This window comes from Nomascus leucogenys, chromosome 21, assembly GCF_006542625.1.
Source record: "Nomascus leucogenys isolate Asia chromosome 21, Asia_NLE_v1, whole genome shotgun sequence".
Classification (NCBI taxonomy): Eukaryota; Metazoa; Chordata; class Mammalia; order Primates; family Hylobatidae; genus Nomascus; species Nomascus leucogenys.
This window is the reverse complement of record NC_044401.1, coordinates 16,735,688-16,758,366: the sequence shown is the minus strand read 5'-3', so window position 1 is coordinate 16,758,366 and position 22,679 is coordinate 16,735,688.

Here is a 22,679-nt window from a genome sequence, read left to right as displayed (position 1 = left end):
TTTTTTTTTTCCTTTTTTCTTTTTTTTTGAGACGGGATCTTGCTGTGTCACACAGGCTGGAGTACAACGGCATGATCTCGACTCACTGCAAACTTTGCATCCCAGGTTCAAGCGATTCTCCTGCCTCAGCCTCCCAAGTAGCTGGGACTATAGGCATGTGCCACCACACCCGGCTAATTTTTGTACTTTTAGTAGAGATGGGGTTTTGCCGCGTTGGCCAGGCTGGTCTCAAACTCCTGACCTAAGGTGATCTGCCCCCTTGGTCTCCCAAAGTGCTAGGATTACAGCCATCAGCCACTGCGACCAGCCTGTTTCTGTGTTTGCTGAGGATAATGGCTTCCAGCTCCATCCATCTCATTCCTTTTTATGGCTGCGTAGTATTCCATGGTATATATGTAGCACTTTTTCTTTATCCAGTCTATCATTGATGGACATTTGGGTTGATTTCATGTCTTTGCTATTGTGAATAGTGCTACAGTGAACATATGTGTGCATGTATCTTTATAGTACAATGATTTATATTCTTTTAGGTATATACTCAGTAATGGAATTGCTTGGTCAAATGGTATTACCAGTTTTAGTTATTTGAGAAATCACCACTCTATCTTCCACAATGGTTGAACTAATTTACATTTCTACCAACAGTGTAAAAGTGTTTCTATTTCTACACAGCCTCACCAGCATCTGTTGTTTCTTGACCTTTTAATAATCACCATTCTGAATGGTGTGAGATGATATCTATTAAAGTTTTGATTTGTATTTCTCTAATGATGAGTGATGTTGAGCTTTTCTAAATATGTTTGTTGGCCACATAAATGTCTTCTTTTCAGAAACGTCTGTTCATGTCCTTTGCCCAATTTGTAATGGGGTTGTTTGTTTTCTCTTATAATTTTTTTTAAGTTCCTTGTAGATTCCGCATATTAGACCTTTGTCAGATGGATAGATTGCAAAATTTTTCCCATTCTACAGATTTTCTGTTTATTCTGATTATTTCTTTTGCTGTGCAGAAGCTCTTTACTTTAATTAGATCCCATTTGTCATTTTTTGCTTTTGTTGAAACTGCTTTTGACACTTTTGTCATGAATTTTTTGCCTGTGTCCATATCCTGAATGGTATTGCCTAGATGTTTTTCTAGGATTTTGATAGTTTTGGGTTTTACATTTAGGCCTTTAATCCATCTTGAGTTAATTTTTGTATAAGGTATAAGGAAGGGGTCAAGTTTCAATTTTTTGCATATGGCTGGCCAGTTCTCCCAGCACCATTTATTAAATAGAAAATTTGTTCCCCATTGCTTGTTTTTGTCATGTTTGCCCAAGATCAGATGGTTGTAGATGTGCAGTCTTATTTCTGAAATCTGTATTCTGCTCTATCCGTCTATGTGTCTGTTTTGGAACCAGGGCCATACTATTTTGATTACTGTGGTTACTGTAGCCTTGTAATATAATTTGAAGTCAGGTAATCTCATGCTTTCAGCTTTGTTCTTTTTGCTTAGGATTGTCTTGGCTATACAGGCTCTTTTTTTGTTCAATATGAATTTTAAAATACATTTTTCTAAATCTGTGAAAAATGTCAGTGGTACTTTAATGGGAATAGCATTGGATCGATAAGTTACTTTGGACAGTATGGCCATTTTCACGATAGTGATTCTTCCTATCCACGAGCATTGAAAGTTTTTCCGTTTGTTTGTGTTCTTTCTGATTTCCTTGAGCAGTGGTTTGCAGTTCTCCTTTCAAAGGTCCTTCACTTCCCGTGTTAGCTGTATTCCTGAGTATTTTATTCCCTTTGTAGCAGTTGTGAATGAGAATTCATTCATAATTTGGCTGTCTGCTTGGCTATTGTTGGTGTATAGTAAGGCTTGTGATTTTTGCACATTGATTTTGTATCCTGAGAATTTGTTGAAGTGCTTATCATCTTAAGAAGCTTTTGGGCTGAGATGGTGAGGTTTTCTTGATACAGGATCATGTCATCTGCAAACAGATAGAGTTTTACTTTCTCTTTTCCTATTCGAATATCTTTATTTCTTTCTCTTGCCTGATTGCCCTGGCAGCAGTGATGGATGCTGCCCCTCCCCCCAGAAACTGTCATCTTAGGCAGCCAGCAGCTGCAGTGAAGATGGCCACTCTTCCCCCAGGGAACTCAGTAGTCTTAGGCAGTCCCCAGCTGAGTGGCTGCTGAGAATCTGCACAGCTCTGTGCTTGGGCACCAGGCCCTTGTGACGTGGGATCACAAGGGGAATCACCTGATTTTTGAGTTGTACAGATCCTTGGAAAAAGTGTGGTTTCTTGGGTGGGGTAGCACAATCACTCATTGCCTCCCTTGCCTGGGGATGGGAGCACCCCTTGCCCCATGTGGCTCCCAGGTGAGCCATTGCACTGCCCTGCTTTTCCTCACTCTCCATGGGTTATACCAACCAGCTAGTTAGTCCCAGTGAGAGAACCTGGATACCTCAGTTGCCAGTGTGGGATTCACTTACTGTTTTCATTATCTCAGTGGGCCTGGATTGCTCTAAAAGTTTGTTTGTGTGGATTTTTCAACCTTGTTTTTGATCTAGTTAAGTTTCCTTGTAATCCATGCTTTGAAATCTTTATCTGTCATTTCTCAGTTTCCATTTTGGTTACAGACTGTTGTTGGAGATCTAGTGTGATCCTTTGGTGGTGTCATTGCATTCACAACTTTTTATGCTGCCAGAATTCTTGTATACAGAATTCTTATATACAGAATTCTTCTATAGCCCTATGTGCTTTTGTTGAAAGTTTTTATACTTTCAATGTGTATTTCAATCTACAAGCTAGTAGAAGGTACTTATACCAATGAACAGAAGCAGCCAATGTGGCTGAGTATACACTTCTTTATTGGGAGAAGCTCTGTGTTGCCTCAGGCTGATTCATGGACTGAACATTGATCTGAGATCCCTTCTCAGCCCTGAGGTGTAGCCGGGGGCATGATGGGTGGAGCCAGACCAGGCAGGAGAGCCTATAGGTCCCCCAAAGGCAGGTGCAAGCACCAGTTCTAAGCAAGAATGCAGTAGGTAGACACCAAGCAAAGCACCCAGAGGTGTGCCTAGGCATGTAATTTAGAAACCTCCTCAGCCCAAGCTCTCTGTACAGGGACTGGGGTGGCCAAAACTCCTAATCCAAGATAGTGGGTGCTCAAGAAGCCTGGAGATCTGCCTGGGTGTGGAGCATAGAGGGCCACACTGCACCATAATCTATGCCTAGGAAGGGGGGGGTGGCTCAGACTGCTGAGCCAGGTGAACTGATACTCTGAATGCCTAGAGATCTACCTGAGCATGACCATGCACAGGATCTCTGCACTTAGAGTGTGGGGCAATCAGGTTGGTAATCCATGCAAGGAGGTGCTTCAGATTTCTGGAGATCTCCCTACATGTGGAGTGAAGAGGGTCCCGCTGCACTATGATCTATGCACAGGAAGGGTGGGATAGCTCAGGCTGCTGATCCAGACAAGAGGGTGCTCTAAATACCTGAAGATCTGGATGGGTATGGAACAGAATGGGTGCCAACTACATCACAATCTCAGTGGATTAGGCTGGGGTGCCCAGGCATGACACATGCAGACCAGTTCCAGGTCACCAAGCTGACCCTGGCTACAAATCTCATTGTCCAGGAGAAACCACAGCTTTAGCAGCATTCTTCCCATGGAAAGCCTGTGATAGGGGAGAACACAATTCCAGTGCCTATTGCTGAGAATCTTTCTGCTGTTCAGGCTGGGGAGACCCCTATCCCACTCACTCAAGAATTCTGGAGATCCAGTCTCTGGCCTGAGACTAAAATTCCTATATGGCCATGCTTACCAAAGAATGCTGACTTTATATGTGCCCAGATTAAAAATGGAATCCTACACTCAATCACAGGTCTGAGGAAATGTCTACGTCTTTACCCAGTGTCTTTGCATCACAGTATCTCCAGACCTTCCCCTAAGTTGGCTCCAGGGGTTAGGAGAAACAAAGTGCTCTCATACTGGGTGTATTAGTCCATTTTCATACTGCTATAAAGAACTACCTGAGACTGGGTAATTTATAAAGGAAAGAGCTTTAATTGACTCACAGTTTAGTATGGCTAGGGAGGAATCAGGAAACTTACAATTATGGCAAAAGGTGAAGGGACAGCAAGACACCTTCTTCACAAGGCAGCAGAAAGGAGAAGTGCTGAGAGAAGGGAAAGAGCCCTTTATAAAACCATCAGATCTCATGGGAATTCACTCACTATTATGAAAATGGCATGGGGAAACTGTCCCCATGATTCAATTACCTACACCTTGTCTTTCCCTTGACATATGGGGATTATGAGGATTATGGGAACTACAATTCAAGATGAGATTTGGGTGGGGACACAATGCATAACCATATCATTCTGCCCCTGGGCCCTCTCAAATCTCATGTCCCTTTTACATTTCAAAACCAATCATGCCTTCCTAACAGTCCACCAAAGTCTTAATTCATTTCAGCATTAACCCAAAAGTCCAAGTCCAAAGTCTTTTTTGAGACAAGGCAAGTCCCTTCTGCCTATGAGCCTGTAAAATCAAAAGTAAGTTAGTTACTTCCTAAATAAAATAGGCATACAGAAATTGGGTTAATAAACTCATTCCAAATGGGAGAAATTGACCAAAACAAAGGGACTATGGGTCCCAAGCAAGTCCAAAATATAGTGGGGCAGTCATATCTTAAAGCTTCAAAATGATCTCCTTTGACTCTGTCTCACATCCAGGTCACGGTGATGCAAGAGGTAGATTTCCATGCTCTTGGGCAGCTCCACCAGTATGGCTCTTTAGGGTAAAGCTCCCCTACTGGCTGCTTTCACAGGCTGGTGTTGAGTGTCTGAGGATTATCCAGGTGCACAGTGCTAAATGTCAGTGGATCTACCATTCTGGGTTCCGGAAAATAGTAGTCCTCTTATCACAGATCCACTGGGCATTGCCCCAGTGGGGACTCTGTGTGGGGGCTCCAACCCCCACATTTCCCTTCTGCACTGCCCTAGCATAGGTTCTCTCTGAGTTCTCCACTCCCGCAGCAAACTTCTGCCTGGACATCCAGGCATTTTCATACATCCTCTGAAATCTAGATGAAGGTTTTCAAACTTTAGTTCTTGTCTTCCATGTACTGGCAGGACCAACACCATGTGGAAGCCACTAAGGCTTAAAGCTTGCACCCTCTGAGCTGTACATTGCCCCCTTTTAGCTATAACTGGGATGGGCACTAAGTCCCCAGACTGCACAAAGCAGCAAGGCCCTGGGCCCAGCCAATGAGACTTTTTTTTTTTGCCTAGGCCTGTGGGATTTTAATGGGAGGGGCTACCCTGAAGACTTCTGATGTGCTCTGGAGACATTTCTCCCATTGTCTTGGTAATTAACATTTAACTCCTTGTTACTTATGCAAATTTTTGCAGCTGGCTTGACTTTCCCCCCAGAAAATGGAATTTTCTTTTCTACAGCATTGCCAGGCTTAAGATTTTCCAAACTTTTATGTTCTGCTTCCCTTTTAAACATAAGATCCAATTGCAAATCACATCTTTGTGAATGCATAAAACTACATTCTTTTAAGAGCATATAAGCCATAAGAGCATAATCCCCATATGCTTTAGGTTTAGAAATTTCTTCTGTCAGATACCCTAAGTCATCTCTCTCAAGTTCAAAGTTCCACAGAACTCTAGGGCAGGGGCAAAATACCACCAGTCTCTTTGCTAAAACATAACAAGAGTCACCTTTATTCCAGTTCCCAACAAGTTCTTCATCTCTATCTAAGACCACCTCAGCCTGGCCTTCATTGATTATCTCACTATCAGCATTTTGGTCAAAGCCAAATCTCTAGGAAGTTCCAAACTTTCCCACATCTTCCTGTCTTTTTCTGAGCCCTCCAAACTGTTCCAACCTCTGCCTGTTACCCAGTTCCAAAGTCATTTTCACATTTTCCAGTATCTTTACATCAGCACCCCACTCTACCAGTATCAATTTCCTGAATTAGTCCACTTTCATACTGCTATAAAGAACTGCTCAAGACTAGGTCATTTACAGAGGAAAGAAGTTTTATTTACTCACAGTTAAGCATGGCTGGGGAAGGCTCAGAAAACTTATAATCATGAGAGAAGGGGCAGGGGAAGCAAGGTACCTTTTTCCCAAGGCAGCAGCAAGGAGAAGTGCTGAGAGAAAGAGCAAGAACCCCTTATAAAACATCAGACCCCATGAGAACTCACTCACTATCATGAGAACAGCATGAGGGAAGCTACCCCCATGATTCAATTATCTCCACCTGGTCTCTCCCTTGAGACGTGGGGATTATGGCGATTACAATTCAGGATGAGATTTTAGTGCGGACACAAAGCCTAACCATATCAATGGGAGATGTGAGAGAGGCAGGGAGCCTCCCTCTGTGACTTACCTTTCCACCAGGGATCCGAGCTTTGTTAGCCAGATGCCATCATGGGAGGTATTTGCCTCCATTTTCCTCCACAGATTCTGGGCTGTCCTTCGTGATTCTGATGGATTATCATTCTCTTTCTTGAATTAAAGCTCACAGAGTTTATCCTTATGTGCTATATTGCTATTTCAAGTGGTGAGGCATGCTAAAAGCCTCTAATCTGCCATCTTGGGAAAAAATGCTATATATTTAATTTTTATATAGGTCTTGATTTTGTAATGCAGATCCCAGAGCTGTGAATGAAAAGTAGCTCTTAATTATTTTATATAATTAAACTAATTCCAGCTCATATATCTTTCACCTCATTTCTACATCAGAATAGTAACTTTTTAATTAAAGAGGCAGGAAAAGATTATATGCTATTCTCACACATTTATAATCATCTTATGTAAAGAAAGATACAAAGGAACAATGGTTTTTGAATTTCAAATAAAATAAAAACTAAAATTATTCATAGGTTGCAGAGTTTATTATTTAAATTACAAGTAATACAGATTTTAAAATTCATACTATTGAAAAATTATTTACAGCCACAATTCTTATGTACAAAGTGAGAAAGATAAATAAAAACATACTGGCCATTTTACTGACACTCTTATTCTAAATGTAGAGATATTTTAAATATTTCCTTCAGTATTAAAGATGGTTCAAGGTGTTACAAATGTAGATCAACTGACAAACTTGGGACATGTCCTTTTATGTAATATAGATATAATTAATATATTTTTAGAAGGGATGTACATAGTGTTTATTAAGCAGCTCTTGGCCTTCCTCATCTATCTTTCCTCAGATTCTCTTAGTGAGTCTTTATATAATGCTTTGAGCTTTTTATAATCTATGGAAAAAGATGACCACTACTTTCTGAAGTTTCTGTCACTATTAATAAATATCACCAGTGCCTCAGCAGAGGATCTCTTCACCCAGGCTTTGTTTTGACCTATCTGGGTAAAGAGATTGCATTTTCAAGACATTTCTCCACAAAGAAGTTATTTCTAGTTGATTTTGGTTTGTTCTAATGTCGACATTGACAGAGCTTTTACATAATTTCTCTTATCTTGTGGTAATCTATTTCTATACATGGTTAAAGAAAGAGACACTGTAGTCTGTGCAGTCCTGTTGAGGGAAAAGGAGTAACTTTTTGTGCTCAAGCTATGGCCTTCCCAGGCACTGCTAAATCCCAATCATGGCCAGAATCCATTGCCAGTATGTATGTCTTATTGCCACTATCATGGACTCATTCTTTTCCTCAGGACTAGATATTCAGGGATGTGAAACGTACCTGCTTGGCTGAGGAAACCACACATAAGCTTCTATAACTGTAAGAACTATAGAGGACAGAGAAGCTCAAGTAAACAATCTATTCAAATTTAAAAGTTTTTCATCAAGGAGAATGCAAAACAGAATTTATATTAGAAAAAAAACCTTTAAAAATGATAAAACATGGGAAGAGACTCATGATTTATAACAAAACCAAAGGAAACGTGAGGAAAGAAATCTCTACATCATAAGGATGAAATAAGACAGTAGTTGAAGTAAAAATTTGTTTCATTAAGTTGTACCCTTCAGTATTTTTTGGCATAAAATACATCTAAAATCTAAAATATAATAACTTGCAAAATGTGTTTCTATAAACTATACCTTGCCTGCTAAAATGCAACGTGTTCTAATGTTGGCTGGTAAATTGCAGTCATAATTTTAAGCACACTTTCTTGCCATTTTCTCAATAGAAAAGATATGACAATAAGGTCACTAATTTCCTTAAAGTTATAAAATGTGAGGCAATACTGTACTATGATCAGACATACCAAATTTACTCGTTTAATGAAAGAAACTGCCTTGTTAGTTCTAAATGGTTAAGTTACCTATGTTTCTCAGGACACAGAAGCCTACAGATAACACAGGATCATGAAATCATTCTCTAGCTCTGCTTTTCTTTCTTCAGAACTAAAACCCCTTCAAAATTCTCCTGAAATATCAGAGAACTCGTATGGTGTCACATTCTCAGCTAATCAATAAATTAGACCCCTCAGCTAAACTATGGCAATGAACATTTTCAACTTCTTCAACTTTGGTCCCATGTGATAATACCCACTCTTGCTACCATTACCACTAGCAAAAAGAAAATGTCAATATCCGCTGAATTTTATTTCATGCAAACTTAACTCAAGAAACTGACTTGAGTTAGTCATGGGTGTCATGGGAACCAGGAGAAGATTCTCAGAAAAGGGAGAAGTAACCTGAGATAAGAATAATGAGTAATAACAGGTTTCTACTTCAGAAATACAGAAGAATAAGTGTTTTGATTGGATCTTCTTCAATAGTGTAAGAGTATTATAGATTTTGTGCCAAAATAATTACTTTTTAAAATTGATTGAGCATGTAAGAACGTCAGAAAAATCTTCGAGACTCAAAAATAAATAAAAAATTAACACTTAGTTGAAACTAGAAAATACTGTTTCTCTAGAGCCAATTAGTTGTATCTATACTGTGAGATATGGAAACAACCACCAGGCATTCTTTAGGTATTAACAAGTAAAATTGTCAAAAATATAGTTATCGAAATTAAAATCTCTATTCCAGGATTAAACAAAAAGTTGAACACAATTGTTATGTAATATTAGGGAATTATATGTTGAATCTGAAAAAATAAAATTACCTAAACTGCAGCAGAGAGAAATAAAAATATTGAAAAATAAAATGTGTGTGTACATGTGAACACATGTATGATAGAATAAGAAAAGTTATCTCTAATAAGATTCCTATAAGAAAATAAGAGAGGTAACATGCAGGTTAAGAATACAACAAAGCTAATGAAAGACATGAATCCATAAATATTGAAGCAGGTAAATATCAAAAGTGACAATCATAAGAAAATATGTTTCCAAACAAGAGAAGACAAAACTATGAATGGGCTAACTATCCTACATAACATGTCAGAGAAAGTACAAAGGAATACATTCAAAATGGCAGATGGAAGGAGAGAATAAAGAAAATATGAGAAGGCGTAAGCTACCACAGTAAAGATATTTTATGAAGGTGGAAAAATATCTTGGCAACCAACATACACATAAAATAATTATTTGTCCTAATTTATAATGAAATGCTTAAATAAATGCATAAAACATGAATATGCCAACAACAAAAAAAAGCTGTTCACAGAGGAGAAAAGTGAATGGCCATTTAGCATGGGAACAGCTGTTCAATTTAATTAGCATTCAGGAAAACATAAATTAAGGCCTAAGAGATACCATTTTATACCCATTAGATTGGTAAAATCGAAAAGTTGGCAAACACTATGTATGGATATGGGTATGGAGAAGTGAGAAACTTTAGACATAGCTGGTGGGAATTTAATTGATGTAACTTTGGAAAACAATTTGACATTATCTTGTAAAATTGAATATGCCCATGTTGTACAAATCAACAAATCCTCACCTAAATATAGTGTTTAAAGAGATAATTTTGCATATGTGTATCTGTAGACATATAAATAAAATGTCAGGGCAGCATTATTTATAACAACAACAATCAAAATGGAAAAAAATCATCAACAGAATATGATTAAATAATTTATAGTATATTTATACCTGTAGACTATGGCATATCAGCGAAACTACATGAATAGGCCACATGATGGATAGGCCATAATAAAGCAAGTTGCAGAAAACAATTACATATAATAACATTTATAATCCTAGGACTAAAGAAAACTACACCATAAAAGACAAGAAACTGATAAACACAAAAGTCAGAATATGGGGTATTTTCTAACGAAGAAGGTACTGGGATACAGAGGAATATTGTCACTCTGTTGGTAATACCTTATTTTGCTAGTGTGTTGGGTGTTGGCTCAATAATTTGCTGTATTATTCCATTGTATTGTTTTTGTTTTATTTTTGTTATACATATTATTCTTTTTTTCTTATGTATTTTCTTTTCCTAGATTAACTATTGAAGTATAAACAAAGAATTATTTGGAACTGTACACATTAAGAGAGAAAGGAAGTGGACAGTAAGCCAAAAATATTCAATGGCTACAAATTCAGGGCCAATATACAGGAAACATTAAGGTTCCAATTATGTTGTTGCTCATTGTAGGAGCATTTGCTCTCTATATTCCATGTGTTAAGGGAAAATATATCTGAGTTAAAGGTTCTAACCCCTTCCACTGGAATTGCCAATGTTGATGATATTCTGAGGGTTGCCCAGTAGAATGCAGGATACGCAGTTAAATTTGAATTTCAAAGGAACAATCAATATTTATTTTTAGTATAGGTAAGGCCTCAAATATTACATAGGACTTACTTAAAAAGTATATATATGTGAGAGATATAAAAATATATCATATGTTTGTATATATGTACCTAAGTGAAATATATATTATATTTATTTATAGCTCTCTCTCTTTCCATATATATATATATATATATACACACACACACACATATATATGTATATGTATGTATTGCTTGTCTTAAGTTTAACTGAGTATTCTGTATTTTTATTTAGTAAATCTGGCAGCACAATTTATGCCCCATACATTCACATCTGAAGTTATTACTTCCTATCTCGTAAGAACATGTTTACTTGAATGCTACTTATGTTTCACACTCTTAAGTTCTTTTAGTGTACTCTATGTTTTTTACAGCCTTTAAAAAAATAATTCAGGAATGATGCCAGAAAACCATGAATGACTGAGAGCATATTGTATATCACACCACCCTGCTTCTGACTCTCTGTGAATCAAAATCATGTGCCAGACTCCCCTTCTCTTAGGTTGAATTCTTTCCCAGGAATCTCCCAGAGCTCCTACGCAAATAGAACAATTGAAGGACTTGCTATTGCATTCCTTCAGACATACCCCCACATGCCTAAGCCCTTCAATAAATAAAAATCTAAGTTCAATGTGAGACCCAAGTGAAATTGAACATTCAATTGATGAAGAGCTACAGTGATCGCTAGGAGAGTTTGGAATTCTTAATGAACATTAATTATAAAACTTACAAGAAGTCCCTTGTCAAGATGTAAATTGTTTTTCTGAATTTCTGGTCATATTCTTTTGTGTGTTCTTTTTACACATAGTGAATCAGATAAACAGAACAATTAAAATTGTATAATTTAAAATTAAATATACATTTTTTATTTTAGTTTGATTTCCTCTAGATGTAGGTGACATTTGTTCTCCAATAGAACATTTTCAATTTTTTCAAAGTGTTCTAAAATCAAGATTTAAAAACAACAAGCGACCACAAAATACACCAAATTATGGAAAATTAATAACTTAGAAATATTGAACAGAAGAACAAAATTTTGTTTTTCTGTGAAATTGTACTTTCAGCTGCACTGTGTCAATTTTGTGATTACATATGAATTCAAACCAGTATATTGATTATGTAAGTCCTTTACTTGTTTCTATTTATATCCTCTTGATAATTCCTTCTTTGTGTTCCCTCCCTGTGTAGTCTTGCTTATATTTGGATACATCAGCATAAAAATGTAGAATGTTAGCAGGCAGAATATAATAGGACATGTTCCTAAACAATGTAAGAGGAACTCTGCTAAACATCATTAAAATTGAAAAATGTAGTAAAATTTTTATACAGTTTACAATATACTTTCAAATATATTTATGTTATGTTTCTGTGCTTGGGAATTTGAGTATTGAATAGTCTATATAGAAGGTGTTATAATTGTCATATCTTTTTAGGAAATCAATTGCCATGATACTAGAAATACCTATTTCAGAAATACCTATTTGGTACAGGATGCCAAAGAATTTTCTACTGAACTTGTGGGTCTTGGCTCGGGAATAAACAATTTTTTTTTTGAGACGGAGTCTTGCTCTGTGCCTCAGGCTGGAGTGCAGTGGCACGGTCTTAGCTCACTGCAACCTCTGCCTCCCAGGTTCAAGTGATTCTCCTGCCTCGGCCTCCTGAGTAGTTGGGATTACAGGTGCCCACCACGAGGCCTGGCCAATTTTTAAATTTTTTTTAGTAGAGACGGTGTTTCACCACTTTGGCCAGGCTGGTCTTGAAGTCCTGTCGTGATCCACCCACTTCAGTCTTCCAAAGTGCTGGGATTACAGACGTGAGCCACTGTGCCCAGCCACAAATGTTTTAACAACTAAATGTTTATACTATGTTTGTTGTAGAAATTCAACAACAATTAATCAAGGGGACTAAATCATCTTTTTGCTTTTGTAACCCAGAAAACAGAGACAGACTATGATCATATGAACCACTTAAACATGCAAAATTTGCTTAAATGAAAACCTGAGTTAGTATAATCAGAATCTGTGTGCCTGATTGGTTCTGCCTCAGTAAGAAAGCTTATAAAATGTATTTTGAAAGAATTACTAGATTGGTTGATAAGGGAAATGCATTAGACAAATTTAATTTAATAAGATGTTTTCATGAGATTAAAGCTCAAGTAGGGTTGGATGATATTTCAATTAGATGTATTTCAAACTGACTGAATAGTGGTATTCAAATAATGTTGGGTAGAGGACAAACGTCAGTCTGTAAAGCATTTCACAGAGCTCTGACCTTGAATATGTTTTGTTCACTATCAATAACATGGATGGAAAATGACATAAATCAAGTAAAAAACAACTTAATTTATAGTACAATAAAGTCAGGTTTCCAACCCATCTTCATAAAAGTGGTGAGCCATATCTTGCAATATGACATGCAATAGATGCTCACATCTGAAAACTCAAATGCAGTAGAATAGTACCTTATTGATCAAAGGTGAAGAAATTCAATGTGAGTTTCAATTACAAAAATGTTAATGCAGTTATATATTACATTACATTACTGTAATCTCTTGATTAAAGAATGAGATGGGCCTTTTCCTATCAGTTGCTCAACTACTTCCAGAATGATGTGTTTTATACACACACACACGCACACACACACACACAGAAATACACTATAAAGGATATAACAAGGATGGTAAAATTTGTAACAAAAAATTCTGCCTGAGGAAGAGTTAGTTATAGATACTGGAAATGTCTAGTCATTAAAATTTTTCAAACTGAAGAACAGACGATAAAATATGTTTTCAAATGTCTGGAGCACCATGATACAAAAGAATTCTATTTTAAAGAAAATGTAGAAGGCACTTCTGGTTTCCAATCCTGTATGTAAGACGCTTGGAAGTCACCACTTCATCCTAATAAGTAAAACTCTGAAAATACTGAAAACTCAATAACTTTTCTTAGATCTGTAAGAGAAGTGAGGTCACAGGGTAAACCTCTGCCACACAAAAAGGGGAAAGACTGACAGGAGAATACAGAGAATCACAACTTAGTGCAGCAGAAAACAGTGAGCCGAAATCTTTGTGGGAACCAGTGCTGAGGAGGAAAACCTCAACTGTGATTATCAAATAGCTGAAGGCTCACTGTGGACAAGTCTAACAGCTAAGAACTCTAGAAAGACCAAAGTACCCGCCTTACTGTTGTATTTTACCTCCTAGAGCTCTACTAGGTGCTCAGAAAAATAGTTCCTTGTCCTTCTGATTGCAGCCAGGGGTTTTGAAATATAGGGTACCCTGTTCTAACAAAGTCTGCTCTCGGCGAAAATATTTAGCCAGAGCTTCACTGCTTGGATTTCATCAGCTCCAAACTGACCTAGAGGAAGGGAAATACCAAACTCCAACCTACTTTAGACCTCCTGTCTCACTTAAAATGAGTGGAGGGGCCCTGAGAAGCAAGTGTGAAGTTCACTTTCCAGAGGCACAGGCTCCCTAAAAGACTGAGACCTCATTATAGACTATGGAGCACCTTTCCTCCCACCAAACCTCACTACCGCATTACTAAAGCCCTATTTAAAACAGTTCTTTTTATCCAGTATACCACGTGAAGATATCAGCGAAAACTTACAAAACAAACTAAGTGGCAAAAAAGCACAGTTTGAAGAAACAGAGCAAGCATCAAACCACATTTAGGTATGGGAAGAATGCTGAAATTTAAAAACAACTATGATTAACTTGGTAAGGGCTATAATGGATAAAGTAGAGAGGATGCAAGGACGGATAGTCAAGGTAAGTAGGTAGATGGAAACTCTAGGAAGAAACCAAAAAGATAGTAAAGATTAAAAAAAACTGTAACAGAAATAAGGGTGACTTACATGGTCTTATTAATAGAATGAATGTGGCTGAGGAAAGAATCTCAGAACTTAAGGATATCTCAGTAGAAACCTCAACAACAGAAAAACAAAGAGAAAAAATACTGAAAAAAAAAAAAACTGAACAAAATATCCAAGGACTGTGGGGCACCTACAAAATGTATGTCATATGTGTAATGGGAATATCAGAAATAAAAATCAAGAAGGAAAAAAACAGAAAAAATATTGGAAAAAATAATGACTGAGAATTTCCCCAAATTAATATCAGATTAAAAACATCCCCACAGATCCAGGAAGTTCAATAGAAAAACAAGCAGTAAAAATATGAAAATAAAACTACACCTAGGCATATCATTCATAAAGTACACAAAATCAAAGATTAAAAAAAAAAATTCATGATCAGGTGTGGTGACTCACGCCTGTAATACCAGCACTTTGCAGGGGATGAGACAAGGAATCTGAGGCTAGGAGTATCAGACCAGCCTGGGCAACAAAGTGAGACCTAAGCTCTACAAAAGATAAAAAATAAAATACATTAGCCAGGAACAACAGTAGCCAGGCCCTGTAGTCCCAGCTATTCAGGAAGCTGAAGTGGGAGTATTGCTTGAGCTCAGGAGTTCAAGGAGGCAGTCAGCTGTAATCACATCACTGCAATCCAGCTTGGGTGACAGAATGAGACCTGATCTCATCAAAAAAATAATAATAATAATTGAATTTTAAAAATCCTGAAAGAAGACAGAAGAAAAAAAATCAACAAATCAAAAAATTTACTTCTTATAAAAAGAACAAAGATAAGAATTACATCTGACTCTTCCTCACAAACTGTGTCAACAAGAGTGAAATTAACTCTTTAAAGCATTGGGGGAAAGAGAGAGAGAGAGAGAGAGAGAGAAAGCCCACCAAGCTAGAATTCTATAACCTGTGAAATTTTTCTTCAAAAGTGAAGAGGGGCTGGGTGCCGTGCCTCATATCTGTAATCCCAGCACTTTGGGAGGCTGAGGTGGGTAGATCACTTGAGGCCAGGAGTTCTAGACAAGCATGGCGAAACTCCATCTCTACTAAAAATATAAAAATTAGCTGGGCATGGTGGTGTGCACCTGTAATGCCAGCTACTAGGGAGGTTGAGTTAGGAGGATCGCTTGAACCTGGGAGGCAGAGTTTGCAGTGAGCCAAGATTGCACCACTGTACCCCAGCCTGGACAAAAATCAAGACTCTATCTAAAAAAAAAAAAAAAAAGTGAAGAGGTAATAAAGTCTTTCTCAAACAAACAAAAATTGAAGGAATTGGCTGCCAGTAGAACTTTCTTGCGAAAAATGTTAAAAGAAGTTCTTCAGAGAAGGAAAATGATGTAGTTCAAAAACTCACCCATGTAAAGAAAGGAAGAGTGTCAGGGAAGACATAAATGAAAGTAAAATAAAAACTTACTTTTTTCTTATTTTTAATTAATCTATCAATAACCATGGATAGAGAATGACATTCATCAATGATAAACGACTGGATATTTAGTATGATAAAATCAGATTCAACTAAGATCAGAAATAAGGTGAGGATATGGTCTCTCGCCACTGCTTTTTGAAATTGCACTGAAAGTCCTAGCTAATGCAATAAAGCAAGAAAAGAAAAAGTATTCACATTAGAAAGGAAGAAATAAAGACACCCTTGTTTGCAGATGACATGATTATCTATATAGAAAATCTGAAAGTATTAATAAATATTCTTGGAACTAATAAGCAATTTTTATAGAGCTGTAGGACACAAGGTTAATATACAAAATTCAATCATTTTCCTATATACCAGCAATAAAGAAGTAGAACTTGAAATTAATAGTACCATATACATTAGCACACCTAAGAGTAAAATAGTTGGAATCGATCTAACAAAATAGGTATAAGATCTAGATGAGAAAAACAAAACTCAGAGAAAATAGCTCAAAGAAGAACTAAATAAATAAAGATATTCCATGTTCATCAACAAGAAGACAGTATTGTCAAGATGTCAGATCTTCTCAACTTGGTGTGTTGAGTTAATGAAATCAAAATCAAAATTTCAGCATAATATTTTGTGGATATCAAAAAGCTGTTTCAAAACTTTTTATTTTGAGATAAAAGGCCCAGAATAACCTACACAATACTGGAGAAGAAAAATAAAATTTGAAGGATTGATACTACCTAAATTCAAGTATTACTATAAAGGTACAGTAATCAAGACAGTGTGGTATCAGTGAAAGACAGACAAATATGTCCATGGAACAAAATAGAGAGCCCAGAAACAGACCCACGTAAATATAGTCAACTGTCCTTTGGAAAAAGAACAAAGGCAATACTATAGAGAAAATGATTTTTAATAAATGATGCTGAAACAACTGGGCATTCACATGAAAAAAAATTGCATCTAGATACAGATCTTAAACCCTTCACAAAAATAAACTTTAAGTGAATCATAGAAGTAAATGTAAAACATAAAACTGTCAAAGACTTACAAGAAAACATAGAAATCTACATGACCTTGGGTTTGGTGATCATTTTTTGTATACAACAATAAACACACGATCTATGAGAGAAAGAGTTGATAAGCCAGACTTCATTAACATTTTAAAAATTCTGCTCTGTCAAAGTCATTGATGAGAGAATAAAAAGACAAGCCACAGACTGAAAAAAAAATTGCAAAAGACATATCTGATAAAAGACTGTTATCCAAAACATACAATTAGGAAGTTTTGAAACTCAACCATGAGAAAAAAAAAAAAAAAAAAAAGACAAGTCAACTAAAAACACAGGCCAAAGAACTTAAAAGACACCACATCAAAAAACAAGATGTACAGATTGCAAATAAGCATATGAAAAGATACTTCGCATCATATGTTATCAGAGAAACACAAATTAAAACAGCAAAGAGATACCACTACACAACTCTTAGAATTGTCATTGTCCAGAATACCAACAACAGTAGATGTTGGCAAGGTTGTGGAGAAACAGGAATTCTATTTCATTGCTGGTGGGAATGAAAAATGGTACAGCCACTTTGGAAGACACTTTGGTGGTTTCATACAAAGATAAATGTGCTCTTACCACATGATACAGCAATCATGCACCCGTGGTATTAACTTGAAGGATTTGAAAGCTTATGTACACACAAAAATCTGTGCATGGATGTTTATAGCCGCTTTATTCATAATTGTCAAAACTTGGAAGAAACTAAAATGTCCTTCGGTAGGTGAAAAATAAACTGTAATATATCCAGACAATGGAATATTATGCAGTGCTACAAATACACGAGGTATCAAGTCATAAAAACACAGAGATGTAACTTTAACATCTATTACTAAGTGAAAGAAGCCAATCTGAATAGTCTACATACTGTATGATTTCAGTGCTATAACATTCTGGAAAAGGCAAAATCATGGAGCAGTAAAAAGATCAGTGGTTGTTAGTAGTTAGAAGGGAGGGAGGGATACATAGATGGAGCAGAGGGGCTATTTAGGGAAGTGAAACCACTTTGTATGATACTATAATAGTGGATATATGTTTTTATAAATTTGTCCAAACCTATAGAATGTACATCAAGAGTAAACCCTAATGTAGGTTGTGGAGTCTGGGTGATAATGGTGTGTCAATTTAGTTTCCTCAATTATAATAAATGCACCACTATGGCGGGGGATGTTTATAATGTGGGAGGCTATGCAAGTGTGGAGGCTGGGGGCATATGGAAAATCTCTGTGCCTTCTGTTCAATTTTGCTGTGAACCTATTAAAACCGCTTTAAAAATAAAATCTATAAAAAATGCATGATGTCAGTGAGTAAAACTAGGGCCAAAATGCAAGTCTACATTGACACAGATTTTCACTCTATATAAGGAAAATATGAAAGTCTAATTGGCTATTCTGTTTTTGGTTATCCTTGTTCCTTAATCATGCTCTAAATGATTATTTGTTTGGGATGTTGTAGAGATTGCAGATATTAGATAATAAAATGACCTGAAGGATATTTAAAATCGTTCCGAGCCCTGACTTAATGAGGGTAGAGTCATTATTTAACTAGATCTCAAACGTATTTTTATCTTATCTTTCAGCACCATTTTTGAGTGTTTTATATTTTTAACACTTACTGGAGCATAATAGATATTCCAAGAAATTTCCAAAACTTCAAATGGATGCCAGCTCATTAGTTATACATGATTCTGCTTTAGTCAATATAATACGTTGATAAAGGGAGACATAACTTTTTTCTCACCTAAATGATATTTTCCTTGAGGTCCATGTTGTATGCATGTTATCATCAAAAATGATAGACTATCTCAGGAAACAATATACCAAGACAGAACAGAAGAGCTTCAGAGGAAGTGGATGTGAAAGCAAACTAAAAAGAGCAATGTTAAACATAAAAACATGATAAGAGGAAAGAACACAAAAAAATTCATCTAAGACAAAACAGTACAGTTGAAGAAAATACCATCAAAGAATAAGAAGGGATTAAAATTGAAAGAGGAAGAAACCACCAAAAGAGTGAGAATATGACACAACAGGTCAATGCAACTCACATCAGGTGACTGGAGCACATCCGAAAACAACTGGAAATGCGAAACTCATGAGAGGCACTACATTACATTAGAAACTGCGTTAAAATCAAGCAGTCACCATAAAGGAACAGAATTTTAATAGGGAAAAGTAGCCCTACCAAGAAAAGGGCCACTTCAGCGGGAATTTACAACAGGAGCTCTAAAAACCCATGATACAGATAATGTGTCCCATAAACAAAGGGACGCTGCAGAAAACATGCCAAGGCCAGTCCACAGGCGAAGAGGAGGAAGGACAGTGTTGGGTACAAAAACAGCACTGTGAAAACAGTGATAATGAAGACAGAAGGAAGATGGAGTTGGAAAGAGCTTTAGGGAATTACTGAAATATAACCTTTTTACCCAGAATACAAAAAAAAAAAAAAATCTGAGGGAGTGAATCTGTCTCTCTCATAGACACATACACATGCATGCACACACACACACAAACACCCTACACTAGAACAATCTACCCCTTCATTTAAACTGCATTCTGAAGTCCGAATTATCACTAGTTACCTAGCTAAGGCAGAGAACTGTGACCATCTTCTCATCATAACCAATCTCCATTGTGAAACCTTAAACTTGGGGGATGATTCCAACTCCCAAAACAAGTCGATGCTATACGTGCATGTAATCTATCCGTCAATTACTAAATTAAGTCTCAAATTACTATTCTGCGTCTGTTATTATGGGCCTCTAAAAAACTTGAAATACAAAGTGAGTGTTTAGAAAAATATATAATAAAGCTCTTTTTTTCGAACCTTTACAATACAGAATGTTTGTCTTATGCTGCTTATAAATCTGTATCAGTGTTTTAGATAGAGTCCAAGATCTAAAAACTAAACACTTACCCGTTAGTATTTAACCTCCCTATTAGAAGCATATACATAACATCAACAAGCAGAATTATATAGTGCCCTTATCAATGACCTTAACAGTGTTCGTGAGAATGTAAGGAAATACGCATTTGCATACACTATCGACAAAAAAATAATTCATACAAATAATCTGGAGAACTATTTGGCAAAGCCTTTAGAAATTTGAATCAAAACCTTTAGAAGTGCTTAACTTGTTTAACTTAGCAACTTTCCTTTTAGGGATTTATAAAGACAAAAATCAGTTAAGCATACAGAGACATACATAAGGGACATACACTACAGGGTAGTTTATATTAACATAATGAAAACAATCTAAATGTCAATTGAAAGCGGATGAATTAAATAAATCATGATATGTTTGTGGATAGAATAGTATGTAGCCTTTCCAAATGACGGAAGTGAAGCAAAGTAATTGCTGTAGCATTATGTCTATGCTAACGTATTGGGGAAAAGGATGCATGCTATTAAGCAGTTCAATAACATCATCTTATTTCGTGATTGAAGAGACATTTTGTTTCTTGTATATGCAAAGGACAAGCCTGTAAAGTCTGGAACACAAATAAATCCATGCTATCAGTCTACTTTTAAATATTTTCTGAACATCTAAAATTGATTCTGTCTTACTTCTGTAATCAGGAAAAAAATTTCATATTCATTTGATAAAACATGAAAATGCCATCAGAGATTCATTTTTTTTGACAGGAGGAAGTAAGTAATTTGAAGAGAGATACGGGATATTTTAGATGAATTCTAAAATGGAAATATAGGATTAATATGATTTTTACCTTTGTAATAAAGGAGAAGAGTTGCCAGTATGAAAGAACACATTCTAAAAGAAATGAGACCATATCTTCGGTGGCTGACATAAAAAACCATGTTTTATAGAATGTAGCAATGATAACTGGCTACACATGGATTCCATTTTAACTGTGTTTCAATAAATGCTTAGAAATATAGCTGGGAAAACTCTGTCAGAATCTATTAGTGGTTTCACTAACATAAATGTTAAAAACTTATTCCAGATGTTAGGATAGGTTGAATCTATTATCAGATTCCCTTACCCAAATTGTTGAGATATTTACTTTTAGATTCCAGTGCCCATCATCCTACATTAGCTCATGTTTTAACTGCTATTATTCTTATTAACTTTTCAAATAATAGTATAATTAAATTTTAAAATTACATAATTTAAATTATGATATCTAGTTACAGATATGTATTTGTATATACATAGGTAAATTTCACTTAGTAAACTTGTAATTTGTAAATGATCTCTGAAATCATGACTGTTATATTCTCTCCTATTAACTTTAGAGTTAGAAACCCTCACATTCTTGAGGTTACAGGCAAAGTAAAGAAAAGGTCCTAGAGCGCTTGAGAAAGATCTACATTTTTATTTGACTAAAATGAACCCTGTTAAATTATAAAGTGATTTTCTCCTTTCATGAGACTCTTTTGTAAGTTTTCATTTCAATTTTCAAAAATGAGAACTATTATGCCCAATTATATCAAAAGAGGTTATAATTATTTTTAAATGCCTGAGTGTACATTAGTAAATAATGAAAGCATTTATGGCTCTCTTGCTTTTTAGTGAAGACATATATACGTATATTGTTTCCTCCATATATATGCATGTGTGTATGTGTAGAAAATATTCTGATAATATAGATCATACGTGTGTGTATATATGTCATAAAGACATATATATACACACACATACATGGCGATCATATAGATCATGTCTTTATGACATCTGATCTATAAATCATACAGATCATATGTCTTTATGACATATATACACATATATATGATCTATATGATAGCCATGTATGTATGTGTGTATATATGTCCATACACATGACATATATATATGTATGAAATATTTTGATCTTTCATTTAAGTGGCTGGAAATAAATATTGAATGTCTATACTGAAAAAAATGATCTTAGGTTATATTGTTCTTGGAAAATGGGGCCCATTAGAAAAAAATATTAGAAATTAAATAAAACACTAACAAAAATAGATATTAGAAATTAAATAACATTAACAGAAGGGGAGCTGAAAAGGTCAGACGCAGGGCAAAAAGGGTAAATTATTGTCAAAGAGACATATAAGAGGAATAAGAAATAATAAGAGCATGAGAGGATCTAATATTAATTGATTTGAAATAAAGAAGCCCATCAGGACTCCTTTCATATGTTCTGGGGACCTAAGATCAAATCCATTTTTATTTAAGTCTTTTCCCCTTTAATTCTTTTACTATCAAATAGGACCATCCCATTTAAACAAGTAGCCTTTTTTATCTTTGGTCACTAGCTATTCACAATTTTCTTACCTAATATATAGGATCTTTAAGGTTTTTGACAGGGTGAAAGACACAAACAATACTCTTGATGCCAAAATGTGAAATTATACCTAGCTCAATCTGTTTACTTTTGAATATTCACTTGTGAGCCCTGGACATACCAAGAGGCTGAGTATTCACAGGCAAAATATAAGCAGAGGCCTCAGGGTCTGAATTAAAGATTGGGTCATTCTTTTTCTGTGTATGTGGATGGGTGTGTGTGAGTGTTTGTATTGGTGTGATTTTCTGTGATTTGAGTTGCCATAGTGAGCACAAAGGGTTCACAGTGTTGTCACAGGGAAAGAAATATGTTGAAATGAGAAACAGGTAATATTTGTTTCCCATG